General features: G+C 41.5%; 2 long non-coding RNA genes across 3 annotated transcripts in view; one reads left to right on the plus strand and one right to left on the minus strand.

The window, feature by feature from the left end:
- The window catches only part of lncRNA:bxd (bithoraxoid), a 31,065-nt gene extending 21,876 nt beyond the window's left edge, over positions 1 to 9,189 (minus strand). For both annotated transcript variants that reach the window (NR_002035.1, NR_002034.1), the window contains exon 1: positions 8,855 to 9,189. This is a non-coding gene — a long non-coding RNA (bithoraxoid). The remainder of the gene's footprint in view (positions 1 to 8,854) is intronic.
- A 10,307-nt stretch (positions 9,190 to 19,496) lies between these two features.
- lncRNA:CR44945 (long non-coding RNA:CR44945) lies at positions 19,497 to 20,672 on the plus strand. Its single transcript, NR_125186.1, has 2 exons — positions 19,497 to 19,740; positions 19,931 to 20,672. It is a non-coding gene; the product is annotated as a long non-coding RNA:CR44945 (long non-coding RNA).
- The last annotated feature ends 1,784 nt before the right edge of the window (positions 20,673 to 22,456 follow it).

Raw genomic sequence — 22,456 nt, forward strand, 5'->3', positions numbered from 1 at the left:
AGGCGAAAGAGAGCACCAAACAATTGAGACAAACCATTCAGATTCAGCAAACGATTATGAGGCCATCTCAGTCGCACTTAAAACGGCCATTACGAACGACAGTTATGGCGACGGAGCTGCAGAGGCAGCGACTGCGCCGCGACTGCGGAGAGAGGGAGAGATACGGTTAGCCTTCTCGCTCGGATCGCTCTCGCTTTACGGCGCAGCCATTATGGTGCGCGTAGTCTTATCTGTATCTCGCTCTTACGCACGTCAGACTTGGAATAGCCCTCTCTCTTTTTGAGTTATCGGCACTTTGGTTCTGCCGTTATGGCTTCCGTGTGAAGGGGGCGTGGCCTAGAGAGCAGTAGCATTTCGCACTGGGGTTTTATGGCTCATTTTCGGATTTTGAGTGCGTTCTTCCGCCGCTTCTTCTTCTTTTTCGGGCTTGTATTCGTGTTTTGTATTTTCTAGGGTTCCTTCTTTGACATTTGCCGTCGCTTGTTTGGATAATTACTTGGATTGTTATTAGATTGTTGCAACATCTATAAAAGGGCCGTAAAAAATATTTTTATTTCGCTTTAAGTGATTTTTAGTGGCCTTGCGGTGACAAATTGCTCCGGCAACAGAAGATTATGGACCTTATCACCGCACTTATATTGTTGTTCTTAACTTTGGATGCACTCATAAAAAAACTTGGTCATGTATAAAGGCTCATGAAAGTCTCGTTTTAAATATTAATTTAGGGACAATAATAAAACAAGTTTTTGTTGAAAAAGATATTTTTATCTTGGGTTGCATATGCAACAAATAAAACCTGATATTTTTAAAAGTCATATTATATTTTAATAAAATAATATATTATATTAAAATATAATGTATCTATGAGTCAGTTCTTTTTTTATCTTAATCTTTTTTCATCTTTATATTTTTTTTTAAAATTTATTAGTTTTACGTTGCCACATATTTATAAAAATAATTATTTTAAATATTCAACCTGCAAGTTTTTTAAGAAATTTTCGAGTTACTCTTATGAGATAATTCACGATAATAATTTCCACAAACTGCTTATAAAAGCTAATCGGCATATTGAAAAACACCATAAATTGTGCGATTCAGTTTCAGTTTCATTGCGATGGTATTGATATACCTTTCGCATACAAAAATAGTTTATTTATTTCGTTTTCATAAGACAAACATAATTCTTTTTGAATTCGACAAGCGGGCAGCATAAAACCGAAAGGAGAGGAATACGTCAGATAAAGAAAAAGCATTTAACGAAACTGTCACGGTTTGGGGACGTGAGTTCCGTGATTGGATTGCCCAATAAATGTTTATTGAACGTCGGACAAATGCGTATCTATCCTCTGAATGTTTGGCGCTTTATTTTGTTTTGGTGTTCTTTTTGTGAAAACAACAGTTGGGTCTTTTTTTGGGGTATTTTTTTTGGGACCCAGCTGGCGGGAAAACAAACAAAAGACACGTTTTGAAAGAGAGACAATAATGAACAGAAGCAGCAGAAAGAATGGCGGCAAAGTTATTTTTATGAAATTAATATTGAGTGCTGCGGGACCATCCAAGTCCGAAATGGGTAATTAAAATAATAAAAGCATTTTTTGACGTTGAATGCACTCGGAATTTTAATTAAAAAGTCGCATGGGGAACGCCGATTGTAAATTCAGCAAGGCGACATTTCAGAATCTCTTTGTAAACAAATATTAAGAAAATATTTTCTTTCGGGCAAATGCGTTTTTAAGTAGCAGCTCCGCCATAAGCGATCCGATATATTCCGTTTGCATGGCATCCCATTTGATTTAATTGACTCGCCCGGTTTGACTAATTTTGTATATTTTTCCTTTCATTTCTCGGCCCTCCATCAACGCTTCTCCAATCGCTATCCCATTTTACCCCGGCAGCTGTTCGGTTCTCCAGATACTCCTCCATTCTGGTCCGCTTGTGGATGTGTCCCGGTAAATTTATGAGACTTTTTCAATGTTTTCTTTCTTGTCTATTCCCATTTTTTCGTTGGTAATTTCTTTGAAAATGTGCGACTTGTCATTCGGCAGCATTATTTCCACCCCCTCCTTTTCTCAGGTCAGACATCCCGTTTCCACTTGCCCCTCTGCCTCCTTTCCTTAATTATCTGTTTTCCCAATGCCACTTTTTATGCTGCACCTTTTGATTTGTGTAACCGTGTGACGGCGTTCCATGTATTTTTTGGCCATACCTGTGTTCTTTATGTCTTTTTTACGAATTGCCATTTACGCTGAATAGACTCTGTCCGCTTCAATGGATTTTTTTTGTTGCCTCAAGGTCAAACGCGTCGAAGTGAATAACGTGTACCGGTGCTATCTGTTGGCAAAATCAAATGTCAAGGATATAATAAAGAAGTTGAGTAAAGCGATTTATTAAGATTTTTAAATGGCTTCGTTCAAATTTTAAGCAAGGGCCTAATAGCATTATATCAAGAAAAAATCGAGTACTTTATAGAAAATATGTGAAAGTCAACAAAAATCTTAAGTTGCGACAATTTCCATTATAATTTAATTGCAAAGTAAGACATTCATTCAATTAGATAGATAAACCCTTACAATAACGTATTTGTATTTGTACTTCGATGCACACATTCCGAACGTGGCCACAATAAAATTTTCTGAAGCAAGAAATTTATGTTTGTGTATTTTGGCAAGTATAATTTATATTAAAAAAAGTGCTATCAACTCGCTTTCTTGACTAAAATATATATCTTTTTTTTATATTTTGCGAGAAAGTCCAGCGAAAATATCATGGCTTTTAATTTTTAAAACCATGGAGAAAACCCATGGATTTAATTGCATTCATTTAATTTTGGATCACTTTGCAACTGCTCATTGCACTTATTTGGTCCGCAGTCGAGTGCATTTTAAAGAGGAACAACAATTACAAATTATATACATTTCGCATTGGCATCCAGGATGTGCATGTGGATCTCACCGGCGGCCATCTACTTTCGTCAATTACGAAGGAGCAGTTCGGACGCAAATGGAGATGGAGATGAAGTCCGGGCAGCTGCCCGGAGGCCAAATTATCCGAACGCCATTAAAGTCATTAAAGCCATTATTCGTCGAGTAAAACGTTTAAGTGAAAATACATCTTCTGGATGTGCATGTGCATGAGGATGATGCTGGGGATCCGCTTGGGAAGCGGATGGGATGTAGATGAAGATGGGTTGGGTTCAGATGAGTTGGCGGCACCGACATCCACCAGCGACAAACGCACTCGGCAGTGAGAGAATGCCCGATTCCCGGATTCCCAGATCCCGATCCCTCGGGTGACTCTGTTATTAGCAGCGTTTTGGTAAAATGAGTTGATTTTAAAGAAACTTGGGCATTTTTTTAATTCATACTCGGTACAGAGGCCACACACATATAATTTGGCCGATTCTGGTGCTCAGCGCGAACATTTGCTTAAATGGAATTATCGATCAATAACCCATTGGTACACTTTGGAAAAACTAAACTTTAAAGCATGTCACTGAAGCACACACTGAATTCAAGATAAAAATATTTTTAATGTTTACATTACATAACATTGCATTACCATTAAATAAAACAATTTAAAAGTCTTTGAACTTTTCAAGTCACCTGCAATTTTTTTTAAAAGTGTGATTTTGTTTTGCTGCTGCGTCAGGCTTCATCGATAATGGTGGACCACGTACTGCCCGTCCAGACCTCCGCACCCCTCCGATTGTAATATAATCCATTTGACTAAAGAGAAACTAGAGCCCCACCACATCACGAAAGGAAGCTGCTGCTTTTGTACGGACTGGAGTGTCAGGTGTTCGTGTTAAAATGCCAACTAATTTCAGTGTTTTGGGCCAAGAGCTGATAGCCAGGTTGGCCGGCCAATCGATTCACTTAATCAATGGGGCCCGAGCACTGTGCTTACATTTTTTGGGTCGCAAAATGAAAACAGAACCATTATATGCTCATACTTAATACTTAATACGAGTATTTAAGCACAAAAAGTTGTCGCAGGAAATGGCCCTGAGCTGCAGGGCCAGGTCCGATGGGTGGGCGTGGTCAGCGTTTTGTGGCTATCGCTCTTGTCCATCTTGGCCAGGTTTGCACACGTCCTCGGCCTTTTGGTTGCTTAGTCAGCGCGCAGCGAATGTCAACGAATTTTATTATTCGCAACCTCTGTCAGTATGTATGCCTCTTTGTTAGCGGAGGCAGTGTGGGTGGAACGGCTGCCTAAATTATGATGCACGGCCATGATAAAGTGCCAACAAACGTCACCAGTCCACTCGCAATTTCCATGCCATGGAGCACTCTGGGTTGAACGCCTTCGTCGGGGCAATGTCTCTCGATCTGGCAGGAACTACCATATCTAAATACTCGACACTGTAGACACCAGCCCACGAAGGACGTGAGCCGACGATTCTGCATTCAGTGAAACGACTATGATGGCGTCAGCCAAAAGTGGCCATAATTTATAATGATAAACTAGGGACATATATTGGCTGAAAAGAAGTGGGATATCGAAAAACTCGTAAGGTTGATTAATTCGATTTACAGGTATTAGTTTGATGATGACAATAAAAGCTTTGTCATTTTTATAAAATTACGAATTGATTGCCTTACGAATAGCTAGGTTTATTTATGCAATGGTAAAAGCACCGCTATTTTCAGTGTGGAAAGTGTTTTTCAGTTAAGAAAAACCAGTGACGTTCTATGAAGCTACACATACTACACAATATTTTAATTTTTAATGTATTGCTTTCATAGTTTTTAGTAATAAATATTCTTAGAATTGGTGTAATGTAAAATTAGTTATAAGTCACGCACTATTCCTATTCAATCAGCTTAATTTATTCGCCAATATCTCTGCAATCTGAAGTTAATCCAATTGAACACCTCCGATTCTTCTATTCACTATTCAAACCAGCTGTAAAAGATTGAAACCGATTGAGGGGACGTTCGACGCATTAAAGTGGTATCAATGGGCCATCAAAACTGTCTGTCGTGTCAAATCACAAGTCATTCGGTTCAACTAGTTTCTGCCCCCTGACTCGGGAATTATGAAATATTACGTATACGCCCACGACAGCCAAGCCATAAATAATACGAAAAACTTTATAAAAACTTTTCGTTGCGGCTTCGCTTTTATCTTTTCAAAACACACAAAAATGTGGAAGTGTTTTTGTTGGTGAAGAACACAAACATCCGAAAAAAACAAACAAAGAAGCCAATAAAGCTCCCCCTAAAGTAGCTCCCCAGTGGAGAGGCATTCGTCTAATAAATTATTTGACAGTAAATTTGAAATTATCTTTTGAAATTTGAATTGCAGCGCATTACTTAAGCTTGCATAAATAAACAATAACACAATTGAGTAAGTCTGCAGCAACAATAAGCGAATAAAAAGAGACTAAAACAGAGGAAAATAAAGCCGCAACACAGAGGACCGAATAAAAGGCCAAATAAAAAGCAACATTAACGAGCGATTCAATAGGCCCATTAAATTGGAAGAGTCGAGCCGCCGTCTGGACGGGATCGAGTAAATATGCACAGAAAAAAATTAATTATTAGCAGAAGTGCAAAAAGTCATGATAAATGCGTTGTATAGAAAATAAATACAATAGTTCAGAAAAATGTCTCCTTTCTTAAAAGCTAAGCAGATCATTCCCACGTCTCAAAATAGTAATACCTTTTTTTTTGTGTGTGTTGGAATTGGGGAAACACACTTGAAATCGTATTCGAAATAAGAAACTCAAGGAGGAGACATCACGATCACGGATCATTCCGCCCTTTCAGTGCTCTTTGCATATCATTTGGACCGAAAATTTATAATTTCATTGAGTGGTTACCGTCCCATCGGTTCGTTTCATTATTGAAATTAAGCAATTTGGCGTAATTTAACAACACTTTCGATGCATAAGTTTGGCCGTTGCCATTTCGAATGATAACAATGAACCACTGCCAGACGGGCACTTTTGTGGGACGGGCTGGTTGGGAATGGTCATCCAAATCGAAATGGGTCTGCTTTTTTTCGGTTGCCAAATGACCGACCAGAGCACCGAGTGTCCATAGTCACGTCATTAGCTCAATTGTTCGCTTTTCATTGTCCGTGGGCCTCTGTCTTTGGCTTCGCATTGTCCGAACCGTCTGAAATGACTGAAGTGTCTGGTTCCTGGCCCAGTGCATCAACACGTCTTCTGTTGGCTTAATAATGGATACCACGCACGATATGGATAAGCCATACAGCGCGGGTAATGGGGCCCTTTGTTGTCTTTAGCTGACTTCAATTAGCCGCAAGTGCACTTGGTTTTTTTTCGGTTTTCAGATAAGGATCCGCGACCAAATGAATGCACATACATCTGTTGAAAGTTGAAACAATAGAAAGCAATATAAAATGCTTTTAATTTATTATTTAATGCATATTTTCTCTGCTTTTTTCTGTAATTCTAAAAATAATTAACAAGTAAATAATTTATTCATTAAGCTAAGCTTATTGCCCGACAAACTTTACTAACTATAAAACAAATTTTGGTATCTTTTATATAGGATTAGTCCAATTTAAGAACTTTGTTAATTTCCTGTCCTAAATAGACCAATTACTGGGCATACGCTCCTTCCGCCTTCTTCGCTTGATTGTCTTTTTATGGCGATCAGACATAATTATCCTTATCAAATCAGAATCGAATCGCTCGCACAATCCGCCCGGATAACGACACGTAAGTCTGGCCAACCTGCGGTGTCTCCTGCGGCGCCACTTTTGTTTATAGCCCTTTTACGGCTCTTTCAAGTAGTCACGGGAGTACGGAGGAAGTTTTTACGACGCTGCACTTGAACCACATCCGATGCGATCCAGTCCGGCCCAAATAGCGGTGTCGTAGAACATCTCGTCCTGGTGGCATTTCAACACGTCGTAAAATCATCTGGCCGGCTGTTAGAGCGGCTTTTACGATCTATAAAACGACCGTAAATCGCTGGGGTGCTGACTGCACTTTCGCCTTCGAATCAACTCGATGATGATGGCGTTTAATTGCCGAAGAGCTGATTCAAGTCCACGGACACCAAGCCATAAAACCTGAGCGTTTGCCAGGGGCCAAAAGAAGAGGAGGGCTTCGAGCAAATCGACGCTTTGTTTTGTTTACGGCATTTGTCGAGTAGTAAAAATGTCGTAAACGAAATTGTTATGAATTGCGGCAAATTAAATAAACATCAAATGCCAAACGCTTCTGTTCGAGCTTGTTGTCTGTGGTTTTTATGTCTTGGCTGTTCATTGAATCTTTATGTCGGACCCTGATTTCCCGGGTGTTTAAAATGTCGTTAACCAGTTCTGGGATGATTTACGGTCTCAAATATTAAGTGGTTACTTCCCAAGTCAAAGTCTCGTTGAGCTTTAGCTTAAAGTTGAATTTTTAGCAGACACTTGATATCCAAGCTATGGGTATGGATTCCGCAAAGGAATCTCGAACGACAACGACCAACACGAAAGAAAAGGCTTTTCGTTTGCTTCTCTTACCTGCAAAGCATGAAAATGTGACCCCAAAGAAAAAATTATATAAAAAGCAATGAAAAATCCGACTGCAATCGGAGATAGCGATAAAGGGTACGAGAAGAAGCCATAAAGGAGACAAACAACAAACAGGCCAAGCGGCCAAAAAGACTCAACGCGAAGCCAAAAGGCCAACTGCTGACTTGGTCCAAGCCAATGCTTTTACAGTGGAACACAATAAGTGGGCAAAAATGGTCTTGAACTGAAAAAAATAATAATTTTAAAATATATAAATTACCAGATAGTGGTGAAGCGCGGGAGAACTTTCAAAACTTGGGTGTGTAATTAGTTGTAATTTATTAATAAATAAATATTTTTTAAAGGTCTAACATTTTAGTGTTTTATTTTCCGCACATTAGACATCGACACAAGACTCTTCCTACGTGACCCATAGTATTTTGTATTGGGAGCAGGGGTGCCTTGGCTTTTTCTACCTAGCTATGTGCCGTATCGGGCCAGAACAGGCCAAGCCTTTTGATCGGCCTGAACCCTGCTCCGTTGCCGTTGGCGGTGCTGCTGTTGTTGCATTCCGGCATAGCAATGACCGCAACATTTACTGGGTCTGAATCTGAAAACTGGCATTGGGATTGCGATAGTGTTGGTCGTTTGGAAAAGAAGCGAGCCAAGAAAAACAACACAAAGGAGGCAAGAAAAAAAAACAGGAGGTTTCATAATGGCTGCGACATTCATTCGCATTCGTATCTGTGCGGTTGTATCCGTATCTGTCTGTATCTGTATCTGTGTGGGATGGCCTGCAAGTCGCAAGATTTAAGATTGTCAACCATGTTGTTTATTGGTCTCTCAAGATTTGTCGCAGCCCGATCTCGTTGTTTTTATACCTGGAGCGGGTTTAATTTTCAGTATTTTTGTTTTTCAGGGGTTGGGGCCATCCAGACGGAGCTGAGTTGCTTATTCCGCGGAATTACTCAAAACGCTGAGAAAAATCTGGGGAGCGATAGGGACGCGAGAAATGCTACCCAGATGAGATGCCCTGGCATGTCTGTGGTTTCGTCGTCTGTGATTTATCTCCACCGTTTCTTAGTCCCTTCTTAAGTTGTTTTTGTGTATTAAGAATGCTTGTGAGCTTCCTTCGAATACAATTAATTGAAAGATGGACGCGAAGAAATATAGTTTGAAATGACTTTTGAATAGCAAAATGGCCGTTCTAATCATAGCGGTTACAAGCGGTAAAAAAATTAGAAGCTTATATGAGTATAACCACAAAATAAATGCCTTAGAAAATATATTAGAAAATAAATGCTTTTTAATGGACCAAGGGACATACATCTAAGGAAAGGAATATATTCAATGGAGAGGCCGTTATAGAGGTACTTACATGTTGTTCTGAAAATATGTGCAGAAATATTACCGTAGAATCCTTTATTCAATTCATTTGCTGAATTATTGTTAACCCCCTCTACTTTTCGGTTTTTTTTACTTGGCAAGCACATCTTTAACACATGGACCCATTTCGTTGCATAGGATACACTACACTTAACACTTTTTCATGGATAGCAGCCCATATGCCATTTATGGCATATATTTTTATCATATTTTGCACACATTTTAACTCATTTCGAATTGCTGGCAAACAGAATATTCTCGCTTCCGATGCGTTTTTTAAGCCGATCCGCAACGTCCAAGCACCCGGGAACTGGAACTCATACTGAGTGTTTACAAAACATCAGCCGCCGATCCCTGGAGATCCTAAAACATGCACGGATCCTGGACCGCATGCAAAAGGGTCACGGATGTGGGCATTCGGACGGATTTGGACACGGCCAGCGTCATAAATCATAAATTTCCAAAGGCTGTTGGTAAAAAACCAAATCCGAAACGGTTCGCCACGCAACGGGAATGCGCCATAAAAAATGTGTGTTGCCTTTTTCCGCTTAAAAATTCGCACCAAGGTCAAAACAGCCGTCGGCCATTAAAAAAGGTGCCTTCGCTCACCTTTATGAGGGCTAAAAGAGACAGGAATAGATACCGCGGTAAAAGATCGCTCATTAGCAGCAGCTGCACTTGTGTGTTTTCAATGAGGAACCTGACGACCTGACCTTGGACGCAGTTTTTTATTAGCCATGGCAAAAAATTATGATTGTTTCATATTTTCTTAGATCCTGTAAAATGACGCAACCTGCTAAATCATTTTTAAGGGAAAAATCCTATATTACCTTGAGCATTCACCAAGGTTTTTCATTTAATTTGTTTAGACCCCCCTTAACTTGGCTCAATCCCAGCTGCATTTAGACCCTCCACAGATTTTAACAACCTCCCCTATGTCGTCCTGCGAAATTCGGGATGTCTGCCATTCCGAACAGGCGTTGCACGAACACGAATATTTACACGGACATGAAAACATTTGCGTAATTAAATTTATTTTATGTAGTGTCATGTTTAATGGAAAGGGGGAACATCTACAATAGCTTGTGCGCAAATTCATTGACAACAAATTTGGCAGAAATGTATAAGAGAATTTAAGCCTTTACTTTGGTCTTTGGTTCCGATACGTTTATCTAAAACTGATTAAATAACAGAATAGCGCTTCTTAATAGTGTTTTCTACTGTGCACAGGGATGCAAGAAAATTAAATATTTTTGTTCCCAATTTGGCTAATAAACACGGCTTTAAAACTCCCAAAACCATTTCATGTCGCCAACACTTTAAATCTAATAAAACAAGGCGGTTTACATTAAATTCCAAACACGCACACCCATTTTCACATATGGTGACTGCATTATTTAGGTGCGTGGTATTAACTTTAATGCGATAACCTATCCGATGGCCACCAATCAAAGCTCATTTAGAGCGACGGCGCATAATTTTAAAATGTGTTTTTTGCACTTCGGCCCGCTTTATTAGCCTATTCATATCATAATTAATCCTAAACACGCAATTTGTGCCAAATAATTACATTTAATACGACTCCTCCCCGGTCTGCGCTGCATTGCCGGGCAATTTGCATTGAAATGCTCAAAGTGAAATATATGGCGGCTAATTAAAATGCATTTTACATTCACGTGCTGCTTTTCGCCCAGTGGTCGGCCATAATGGCGAGTGCATTAACAATTAGCTGACCGCATCCATTGGGCTCCTCTGCAGCGTGACCTCCCATCTCGTATTCCGCACCCCCATCCATCCCCGGTAACCTGATCCTCTTAGGCAGCCTCGTATCTCCGGCAGTCCGCCCACAATTCCACAGTTACAAGTTCCACTCCTTTCCAATTCCCTTCTGGCCGGCAGCAGGACAACTGAGTGGACAGATTTATGCGGCCCGGCTGCCTGGCCTGTAAATCTCTGGCCCCCGGCTGCAGGGCAATAAACACGCATTGGCCCACGACAGCGCCCCACCCACCGACGGACGCACCACAGACAACACCCGGAGCACCACCAACAACCACGACGCCCACCTTGAAGCCCCGTTTGACCAGCTTCAGATTTGGCCCGCCAAAATCTCTGGCCTTAGATCCACAGGGAAAAATTTAAGACCCAATTCCAGAAAAATGAAAAACTGAAGTTCGCGTAGCGACAAAGCGCAAATCGATCTGTTGCGAAGGCACAGAATGTAGGCGCCTTCGTAAACGATCGTGGTGAAATATTTTCCCTAAAAAAAGAAATAATAGATCTATTTGACGTTTAACGTGTTTAGGGAGTGCTTTTGCTTGTTGCCAAAAATTAATCTCTATTTACTTTTCATTTTTTTTTCTCCGTGTGCTGGCCAAACGGCGCAACCAACTCCATTACATGAATACGAAAAAAATATACCTACATATAAATAAAAATATATGTATACATGGTGTTGTAGGCTGTTGTTGTTACAAGATTTAATTTCGTAAAAAAGTTACTCACGAAATTTACGAGGAGTACATGGCGTGTGGTTGCCGACTTTTCCGCTGGTGTGGTTGTGAGTTCGCATAAAGTGTTGCCGCCGAGATTTATGCGTCATGAATAAACCCCAGGGGGGTGGTGGTGGCCAAGGAACAGCTCCAACAATACCGCCAGCACCAACAAAAACAATGTCGCCACAGACTGGCCCGCCACAACTTTGGCAAAAAAAAAGTTTCTCCGCTCCTTGGGGCAACTCAAATGTTCCCAATAAATGAATTCCGTTTACATAAGGAAATACTTTGGGCCTAAAACAAAAGCAAATATCGATTAACTCATACATTTATTTATTAGAAGGCACATAAATAAACGCCTTAACTTGTTTTAAGTTGATTGAAATAGAAATCCGTTTGGGGGCTACTTTCAAACAGAAAGTAAATATTAATTCGTTTTATAATATTGAGAAGTGCGCTGTAAGGAATCCTTTCATGGTATGTCTATATATAAATATATATATTAAAGTGGGTTCCAGTTTTTGCTAACCAAATAAATATAGGAAAGCGTAAGGCAATTGATTGGAAACAAGTGCAGCTGATACTTAGCCAGAGATTTATCCACGAGATCCCTTAATTTTCCGCACTTCATCTTGAGCATCGAACGATCAAATATTTGCAACACGTTTTGCGAATGGTACAAGCCGAGTACTTTGGTAATTGAAGAGAGGCCTTAAGATGGAGAAACAATTGTATGTGGGGCAAGCAATTTATTGGCCTGGCTAAATCAAAAGGATCTGGGGATTGGCCCGGACTCTAGGGCTTGGCCTGGACCGACTCGTTGGCAATAATCCAGTAGAACGCCATAAAAGCTGTTTATGGTTTCGCGCTCCTTGTACGCCATAAATCGAGCGGGAAAAGGAGGAGACGCCCTGGTTGCCAAGCTCTGGAGCTGAGATTCTGAACATGGTCCTCTGGTTCCGACTCGATTCTGTTTCTGGGCCAGGAAGCAAGGGGCGCGGAGCTAGTGGCCGTGGGCTGCCAAGACAGGCGTATATAATTTAGTTATAAAAATAACTGCAACAGCGCTGTAAGATGAGATCGCCTGTAATGGCAGGATCCCCAGGTTTTGGCTAGAACTCGCTCCGGGCTCCGACATGAAGCGGCGTCATAGTAAATTAAAAATAAATGAAGTGCGTGCTTTCCATTTTCCATTTTCGCTCCTATCGCGCTGCACTGCACTGTGTCTGCGCCGTTGAAAAATTTCGATTAAATTATTTATCAGACTCTTTGCATCGCCGCATCCGCGATTTATGCGCGGTAGCAAAAATGCGATTCGGATTCGATTTTTCAGCTGCAGCGGCTGCCGTGCGAGTAAAAGCCAATTAAATATTTTTATCAGTAGATTGCAATGCGGATGAGTAATTTTATTATTTATGGCCTTTTCGACGCAAAAAAAAATAAAGGGCGAAAAATAACTGAAATTAAAACCAAAGTGGAGTTTCCATTTGCCAGACCCACATGCTGCACAGAAAAAAGAGCAAATAGCTGGATTAAATAATATCTTTAAAATATTTTTCAAGTGTGTCGCTTTGTCGAAATGCAAAACAAGAAACGGAATACAACATGATCTTTCAATAATCACAACAATTTATTAAATGAAAATTTAGATATATATTTTTTAAATTATTTCTGTTTATTTTCTGCCTGTGTGAAATGTTTGATGCGCCACTTATAAATAATCCTTGACACAAATGCAGTAGCGAATTGAGGGGTGTGGGGTATTCAAACCAGCCATGAGTGTTGAATAAACTCTGTCAGACAAATTAAAAACGCAAATGTTCCGCCACCTCTTGTACCATTTGGATATCCATTTCCATATTGCACTTCTTTCCCGTGCAGCTGATGCTTTAGCCTCCTTTATATCCGTCTGGGCGACTATTATTAGAAACATTTTGCAGATATTTATGCGGCGCGTGACGCGTTGTCTCCCCCTAGTGGTGGGCTCTTCTGGTTCCCCCAGTCAGTGAAAAAATCGCCACCCATGGCCATGGCGTTCGCGTTCCCATTTGCATAATCGCTTTCGATTCCTCGCACGGCCCGCGCCTTAAATGAGTTATTTGCGAGGGGGTCGCCAGTCGCCCGCCATTCCGCCCGCCATTGCCGATTCGATTAGTGAATCAATAAGGATCTGCTCTGCATTCTAATGCGATTTATGGTCGAACGGATCCCAGAACCTGGGCAGATTGTCGCATAATTTTATTCCAATTCTGATTCGTTTTTTATTTCGCTGAATGGGAATAAAAGAATTTAAAATTGGGAAACCAGGGGAGCGACGGAAGTGTTATGGGATTGGTAATTTATCCGAAATCAGGGTGAAATATTGCTGAACCATGGTAAATGATACTGCCATTTTTTTAGCTATAAGCAGTTGTGGTCCTTATTTTTCCTGAAAGTCGGTGGAAAACAAAACAATAATAATTGAGGGGTAAGAACAGGCACAACCTTGTGATATTTTAGGTGTAAATCTCTACTTCTTAAATTGATTTCGCAGATAATAATAGATCAGACAGAGTAACCGGCCATCTTACTTCCAAAGCTAACTCATACATACAAATGTATGTACTTATGCAATTCTGCGATTGCGATTGCGATTGCTTAAGGCATTACTGCCATCTGTTATTACTCATGAGCACACGATGATTGCATCTAAAAGTGCAACTGATGCTATCTGATTACTAATTTGCAAGTATTATTGCACAGACTCAGTTAATAATTAAGTGTGGATGATGTGGTAAGGATGCCAATAATTGACAGAGTGATGCAGGCCGTTTTCTTGTTTCAGCCTATGAATCTATAAATAAATATTTTCTTAAGTTCAAATCAAATAAGTTAAGCACATTCAAACAGAATATTTTCAAGAATGCATGTTAAAGCTCGTTATTGAAACGCCTCATCCAAACGAATATTAAGATGCTGATGTTTTCCATTGTTAAGCCAGGCAGAAATGTCATTTCGCCTCTGAGATAAATATTCATTACATTATTTTTAAGGCCAACTCCCACACGGAGAGATGACAATCCAGGAATGAATGCCCGGCGCATCGGCACAGCGGATATTTAATTAAAACATTTTCGAGCTGATGGCGGATGGTGGTGAATTTACGATGCCGTTGAGGCGGGATCATCTGGGGATCGGTTGCCGGATTGAAGCTGGCTGAAAAACGAGCTGCGTTACAATTTTGCTGATTGCGCACAATTGCAAGAGATACAGATGCGATTTACATGCAGCCATACGGAAAAACAACAATAGCAATCAGAGGAGCCTCGCGAATTTATAGTTCACTCGCAGCGCAAAGCCAAAGTTCATAAAGTTTCATCAGACTAAGGCAGAAAGGCAGGAAAGGTTTTAGGCCGGGTCCACACAAGGCGCATGAATATCGGAAAGTCGAAAAGACGACGGCGGCGAAGATGGCGAAAAATATATTTCGCAGAGAGCTCCTTAAAATATGCAAATGAAGAAATAAATTTGCATCCCTTTTTGAGCTCATCACACACTCGCACACCGATGCAGCATTGGCGTTTCTATGTGTGCTGCAATCAGCTTATACACAGAAAAAAATGTTTGATGCATTGTTCATAAGTTGTTTATATTATTCTAATATTTAAAGATTAAATATGTTGTATAAGTGCTGCTACTTATGTTAAGCATCTATAAAAGATCATATTTTATATAAACACTTATTTTGCCCATTAAGAAAGTCTGGAAAACACTTTAATCAGAAGTATTGAAAAATGTATATATATATTAATAAAGTAGTCATAGGTTTCTTCTGATATGGTATATTCAGAACGCTGTGATTATTTTCGTGCTTTTTTCACTCTGCACAAATACATTTTCATGGAAGGAGTTCGGACTCACGTCTCGGGCATAAATAGCACTAGCATATTCAAAGCCTCCAGAGGCTGCCGTGCTCGCCGCAGAGTCAAAAGATTAAGACACAAAATTCTTTATACGCTAAAGCGCAAATAACATTAAATTAAGCAACTTTTTGTGCTCTCCCCAGAGGAGCAGTTCCTCTGTCCGCCTGCGAGGCTGTGGACGAGGATGAGCATGGAGATGACGGTGGAGGGGCAGGAAACGAAGCTGGGAACCTGGAGTCGAGCCAAGGCTAAAGTTTCTTGCGGTTAACGGTAATTTATGCATTTCGGGTTTTAATTCTAAAATTGTGACTCACAACAGGCGGAGGCACTTCTTCTGCGGACCGGAGTGTGTTCACCTAATGGCTTTGGCTTTGTTCCGGACCGGCATATACCATTTCATACGTGTAGCAATTACGGAATTTGAGTTTAAAACTTTTACTTTGCCTGCAGAATGGCCAATTGGATGAGCAAAACTTGAGCTCACTTTACACGTATGCAGATTGCGGTTGCTGCAGAAAGAGGACATTTTCAAATCCTATTGTTCCGGCTGAGGTTAAGAAACACTAGAGGATTAAATCGTAGCTGGTTCCGTGGATTCGAGCATTATCAAACTTCTGCAATACTGAACCACCGGAAAATATAAAATATATTATTATATTATATTATATTAAATTATGAGAAACAAATAAATTCTATTGTACGTGGATATTGTAGCACACCACAAAAGGGTGTTGTTTATTTGATTTTCCCCCTACAATTTAATGAATCTCTAACTTACGACTGATTGGTTTGCACTCACCTAACCGATTACCTATTTATCAGCCGATTTCAGTCCGTTTAGTAATGTCGATATTCATTACGTCATTGAACTCCTGACGCGAGGCACATTGCCGGGCAATAGCAGCTCATTAAATGGCTGAAACCTCGCGGGGAACACCGGCAATTCACTTAAGAGGAACAGAAACAATGGAGCATCTCCGCCGCCAACTCTCGACAGGCCATAAATGGCAGCTAAGCAGCAGAGTTATGGCCATCGAGGCTGCCTCCAATTTGCCACCAAGGATGCGAAAGACCATTAATGGAAACATGTGCAGTGGCCGGGTCGAGGTTGGGATGCTGCAGTGGGATCCACGTTTTGAAGTGCACAGAAAAAAAATTATAGATGAAACTTTCAAATTGCTTGTTAGTAGTAGTAGCTGGAGGATTTGGGATAATAAAATATTTTATTGTTATCTTCTCATCAGTCTTCCAATTAGGCCTAAGCCCAAACTGATCTTAGGCTATGCGCTACTCATAACTATTTTTCGCTGTGTTACCATTCCAGTTCCCAAATGGCGTGTTGATGCCCTGCCAAATTGGCCGGCGACTGTAGAATGCGTGTGAGACGGTCCGAGATGCATTAAATCATGCATTAACCATGAGCCTGGAACCCGCTTTCTGCTGCTCAAGACCAATTTGGCAGCAATCCTTTGTTGCCGCAGTGCAGACAATGTTTTAAACATCGTCTGGTTGGAATGAATTTTTATTGGCTAGCAGGTTTTCTCTGGCATTTGTCAGGGAGTCATGAATTTTGCTCTGTCGGTGGGTGGAAGTATCATATCTACCATCCCGATAATAACTTAATATGAGTTTTTAATCCCGGTCTGTTGTCCTGCACACGGCGACAACCCCAAATCCACTCTGATGATTAAAAATGATAAAATTGTTTAGTGCCGCTGGCAATGGGTCTCACGGGTGCCCTAAGCTGCTATACACACATTATAAAATGGTCGCCGGGATCAGCGAAAAGGGACAGGACGTGTGTCTGATTACGGACCCAGTTGTCCTTTCGTCCGTCCATTTCGTTCTTAGGTCCTTGGTCCTTGGTCCTTGGCCCATACCCATCCGCATCCGTAAGCAAACAGGAAAATGTCAAAATTTAAGCTCACCAGTAGCCATGAATGCTTAATTGTGTCGCATGTTTCTGGTGCGAGTAGTCCAGGAGTGGGTTCAGTGGCTCGGTGGAACGTAATTAAAGCCGGCTTACGGTGGCCATATATGACTTGATGGGCTGCTGAAAAAGGGTTCAAGTCGCAGGGTTGCGTGCCGGCGCTTTATCAACCTGATTTGCGAGATTGGATTTCAGCCTCACCAGCCCGTGGCTTATGTGGCTTTATTGCGGTCTTAGCGGTCCTGTGGTTGTGCTCCAGCTCAATGCGTTTGTCCTCTGAACGAATACATATTTCAACAGAGTTTAACAAATTAATTCAGTTCAAAGTTTCGCAACTTTGCACGATTTGGCCCGGCTCCAGAAATGGAAAAGAGGCGGTTTCTGACCGAAGAGTATGGGACGCACATTTGGCCAAATATCATTTTCTTGGCCAAGTTTCCGCCATAAATTTACATGTCCAGAGCAAGAGAACACTAAAAATTAACGAAATTGGCAAAGAAATTTGGGAACTTTTCCCTAGATAAAATAATTTGCCATTAAAGTCATTACCATTTTAAAAAAGTGTATTGTTTAGTGGATTATACTCAGTTTCTGAGCACATTAATTAGGACTTTACCGTAACCGTTAAAGCTCAACTGGCTGGCTTAAAGCCTAACCCTCCGATGACTCCATCTCTGCGCCAATTCACATTCCCCGTCTATCGATCTCTGCCCTCCTGAAATCCCAGTTCCGAATCCTTTTGTTCGCCGGCAGAAACGAAATGACTAACGGCAGGCCAAAAATAAAAGGAGCCCGTTTCGTGATTCGTCTGCGTTAATCAACTGGCTGGAAAGGTGAGTCCGGTGCTGTTAGCCGTATGGGAACAAAAAGCCGAAAACAAGAGGTGGAGAAATGGGAATGCGAAACCAAACACGAAAGTTGACATCACGGAGTAACGAATATGTATGTGCTTTTGGCCTTTTGTTTCGCCGCAGAAGTTTATTTCGAACTTTTCCCAGGCAGCGGCATGCGAGAAATGCGGTCGGTCTCCCTTTTGCCTTAATGGCCCAAAAGGACAAAACGTGTTTTTAATTACTCGTACTACGGAGCCCCCTTCGCTATTTACGGGCGACATTATCCGTTGTAAACTTGCCTTTTAGCCGGAAAAAGTTTTCCCGAACTCGGAAAACTGTGGAATTTCTGGTTGCACTTGCCAATGGTTGGGAATCGCAAACAGTTTCGAAGCGTTCAATGGCGCATTAAAAGTCGATTGCCTCTGCCCTATTCCCTCTGACCCTGGATTTTGCTCGCGCCGATTGGACGACTGCCTTCGTAGCCATAAATTCAATTTCCGCGCCATGAATTCCAATTCCATTAATTCCACTAAATTGACCCGCGCGCCATCTAGCGGCATGTGGACGCACTGCGGCGCGATGGGGCGGGCCACGCCCTCCTTAGCCCGCCGACCCCCTTCACTTTCCATCCAGACCACGAAACCTGCCTATCTGCCATGGCCAGGAAAACCTGTTTTCGGTTCGGGAGCGAAGTTCCTGTTGAAACGGGTTAGGAGCCCCAAATTCTAGCCAAAATCACAAATAAATTTTAAAAATCGCTTCTCTTAGTTTACTTTAACGATTATCTTTATTTCTATACATTTTATATATTAAGTTAAATTTGGAAAATTAAATATGGTCAATAAAGCATTAAAAGTATTTAAATAAGAAAAATAGTGATATATAAGATTCTGCAAATACTGATTCCTTAATTTAACACATGTTATTTTTTACAAAAAGTAAAAAGTTTTTCCAGGACTTGACTAAAAAATTTAAATAAATTGAAAGAATTATTCGAGTTCAACTGGTGGAACCAAAAATACCCTCACAGTCCTTGAGCTGATACAATGCCCAAATCATGAAGATGGTCTCCCCAGACACTTCGCTTTGGCCATAACAATTACAGCCATAACATAAATTGCCGCAGCACCCAAACACAATTAAAATAACTGTCATTGTATTGGCATTAAATGTCAATTTAAGCGAGTGCGTGTCATTCGCGGCCTGTACTGCCCATCATCCCCCTCCAATATACATATACTCGTATCGCCTGTGTTGAGATTGGAAGTTAGGATCGAAGTCAGTCGTCGCCTGGCAATCGCACTTCCGTTTCACTCTGCGCTGCACTGAATAAATATTTTCACAGGACGCCAATTCGGGAGTTTCGGCCGCACATTCAATAGATTTTCATCACTTGCACTGCGGAAAATTAAACAAACATCCCCCAGCTGAGCCCGGATTTTTCCGGGGTGGCTGCTGTCACCATGGACCGCCATGTTGGCATCGATTTTCCATGCTGCTCCGTGGAGTCTCTGGCATGGCGAACAGGATTTCCTCTTCTGCCCCGCCGGCCGTGTAGATACAGATACGAATGCTGAAAGGCAGCCTCCTGCGGCGGTCACCCATTCAGTTTCATTCAGCTGCACACTCGATCAACCAGCTAGTTTGAAAAAGCCACAGTCTGGAGCAAGAAAATGTGAATATGCCAGATGGACTTTGTTTTGACTGTTCAGAGATGGGTATGTTTATAAATCTATTATTGAACCTTTTTGTGATCCCTTGATTGACACTTGAATGCTGTAAATTATATATTAGTGGTTTGCAGTTACATAAATATTTTCTATAGACTATTTCTAAACGAATATATTATTATTATGAACGACCCAATATACACTACACGTATGCTCATCACTCTATTGAAATCGACAGCAAAGCTATCACAATGCCTACACAGCGACTCAAACCCCCAAACACCCCTTTTCGATCTGAGGTCCTGGCGAGGGATCATGAATCAGGCGAGTGGCCATAATTCAGCCGGCAGATAAAGCTATTACCGCCATTCCGGATAAGTGCGCAGTCGGCGCAGAACGCTAGCGCTCCAAGCGGCGCTGTCCCCGTTAGATTAGAATTTAAATCCGGTGGCAGGGCCCAACCACCCACCAATCCACCCACCAACCACACACCACCCACCCAGCAACCCTGCTCTCGCAAAAGAGCGAGTACAAAGGACGCGACTCGCTAGGCCATTAAGGATATCACCCCGAATGGCCGGGAACTCCGGTTTCAGCCGTCCTGGATGGGGCATCGTTCCAGGCGGGTGGTTTTGCCCATGGTGCTCCTTGTGCTCCCCGTTTCCTGGACAGCGCAGCTTAATACAAACATTGAATAAATCTCATTGCGGCGTTTATTTTAATTTCTACGTAAACATAAACTACGAGCGCCAAGGGAGCGGTCGTCCTTTTCGCGAGATGGTGATTTCACGCAGCAGGATACACAGACAGGACACCGGGACACCAGCTCGTTCAGTGGAATTTATGCCATTATATATTCCAATATACCGAGCATTTATAATTTCTCATTTTAATACGTACGAGTTAAGCTTTTAATTAAACGCTGATATGAAGTACATTGAAATTTATTTTGAATCAAGACTTTAAAAATATATATTGTCTTAATGTAAGCAAATTTTAAAAAATTAAATTTAAGATAAATGAATCTTTATTAAAATATTCTTAAGATTAAATTGATATTCAATAGTTCTTGAAAAATGTAAAAAAAAAATTCAATTGGTTTTTATCCCGAAAATATGTATATCTATATATGAAAAGATTATTCATGAGATTAAATCCAGTAATTTAAGATGCCATCTACGAATCCATTCCCGATACATATTTCATTTGACTGCTGACTTTGCCTTTCAGGAATTTGTTTGCTACATTTGCATGCATAATGACCAATTAATATTTACCAACTCGGTGTTTGCGACTGGGACACCGACAACCCGGACACGTTCGATAACCTTTTCGTACCCAATTGCAATGTTACCCTAATGAACTGCCGCCACTCGAGGCCAAAAGATAGGTCCGTGGCACGGAAAAGGGGCGGTTGGCTGAAATCAGCAACTTAATGTTGCATTTTATCGCCAAGACGCTCTGGTTCCCTCACCTTATCGCATCCAAGGCAGATGAGTCCGGAGCCGAGTTCCTCCCCTCTTCGGTGGTGGGAAGATGGGAAAATGGGAACGAATTCGGCAGCATGTTTGTATAAATTTTTTATAGGTAATACACTTAAGGAAACGACACTTAGAGTCATCATTACAAGCGCTTCGGCTGCAATAACAGGCCATCTTGCACATAGTTTTCGCAATTTACTTGATCCCCGGCGTGCGTCCTGGATTAATGGAGGGGTGGCCGGGACTGCTCCTGGTAACTGCTGGCCTCAAGTGCCCGAGTCAGTCGATTAGCCGTTTTAGGCAAACTTCGGGCCGCAAGCTATGGCGTTTTCATCATCCGCTATTGGCCATTAAGGACACCGGTGGCAGGTTACGAGCTTGATAGAAAATATGCCAGAGTTTTAATCTTAAAGAGGGGGCCCGCACAGTTCTTCCTTGATATATTTTCCAGACAAAGATGTCCAGACGGCGACTCCTCGCTCTACGCCCCGGTGATTTCGAATCGCCTCTAATAATGCAATTGATTCTTGATTTGCACTCTCCATTTCGAAATTGGCCGCCGGGATAGAGGGGAATTGGGAAAGAGGGCGGACGAACAGTCGCGAGGGCAACGTGCGCATTCCATAAATCCCCGCTTCATTTTCGCTACATTAAACGTCAAAATATGAACCCATTTGTGAAACATTTTTGCCGCTGCCGAGCGTCCACAATGCTAGTGTAGTCCATGTCCATTATAACTACAAAAACAAGGGCGACGGCAGCAGCAACAACAGACGACGCCCTCGCCGGCAGAGCAATATTACGGCAATAACGAGACGGACAAAAGGAAAACTAGAAAACGCGGTAAGGTCCGCGGATGGAAAAGCCATCCTCGATGGTCGACCTCTGAGTGGGCTTTTTCTGAAATCAAACAAACTCATATCGGACATAAGAGAAACCGACGCTAGCTTAGTTCTTTAAAACTTTTTAAAGATAGGCAAGCTCGAGAAAAACTTGTAATTGGGGAGATCGAGCGAATATGCTAAGAGGAGGCCGCTGTAGTACAAGCAATATCATCTTCTTATTCATGAATTTCCGGCGGAACGAGTCCGCTGAGTGTCATTCCCGTCGTTGTCCTCAATCGAAAAGAGGGACGCAATCGAAATGGAGTCGATGAGATGCGCACGTTCCACAAAAAAGCAACAATAGCATCTCATATGAGGCATGCAGCAAGCCAGTCTCCGGGGGCTTTGACTCCCGCTGCAATTACGAGTATTTTTTAACTGCTTATTGCGTTTTCGTCC

Source organism: Drosophila melanogaster, chromosome 3R (genome assembly GCF_000001215.4).
Source record: "Drosophila melanogaster chromosome 3R".
In the NCBI taxonomy this organism is placed as follows: domain Eukaryota; kingdom Metazoa; phylum Arthropoda; class Insecta; order Diptera; family Drosophilidae; genus Drosophila; species Drosophila melanogaster.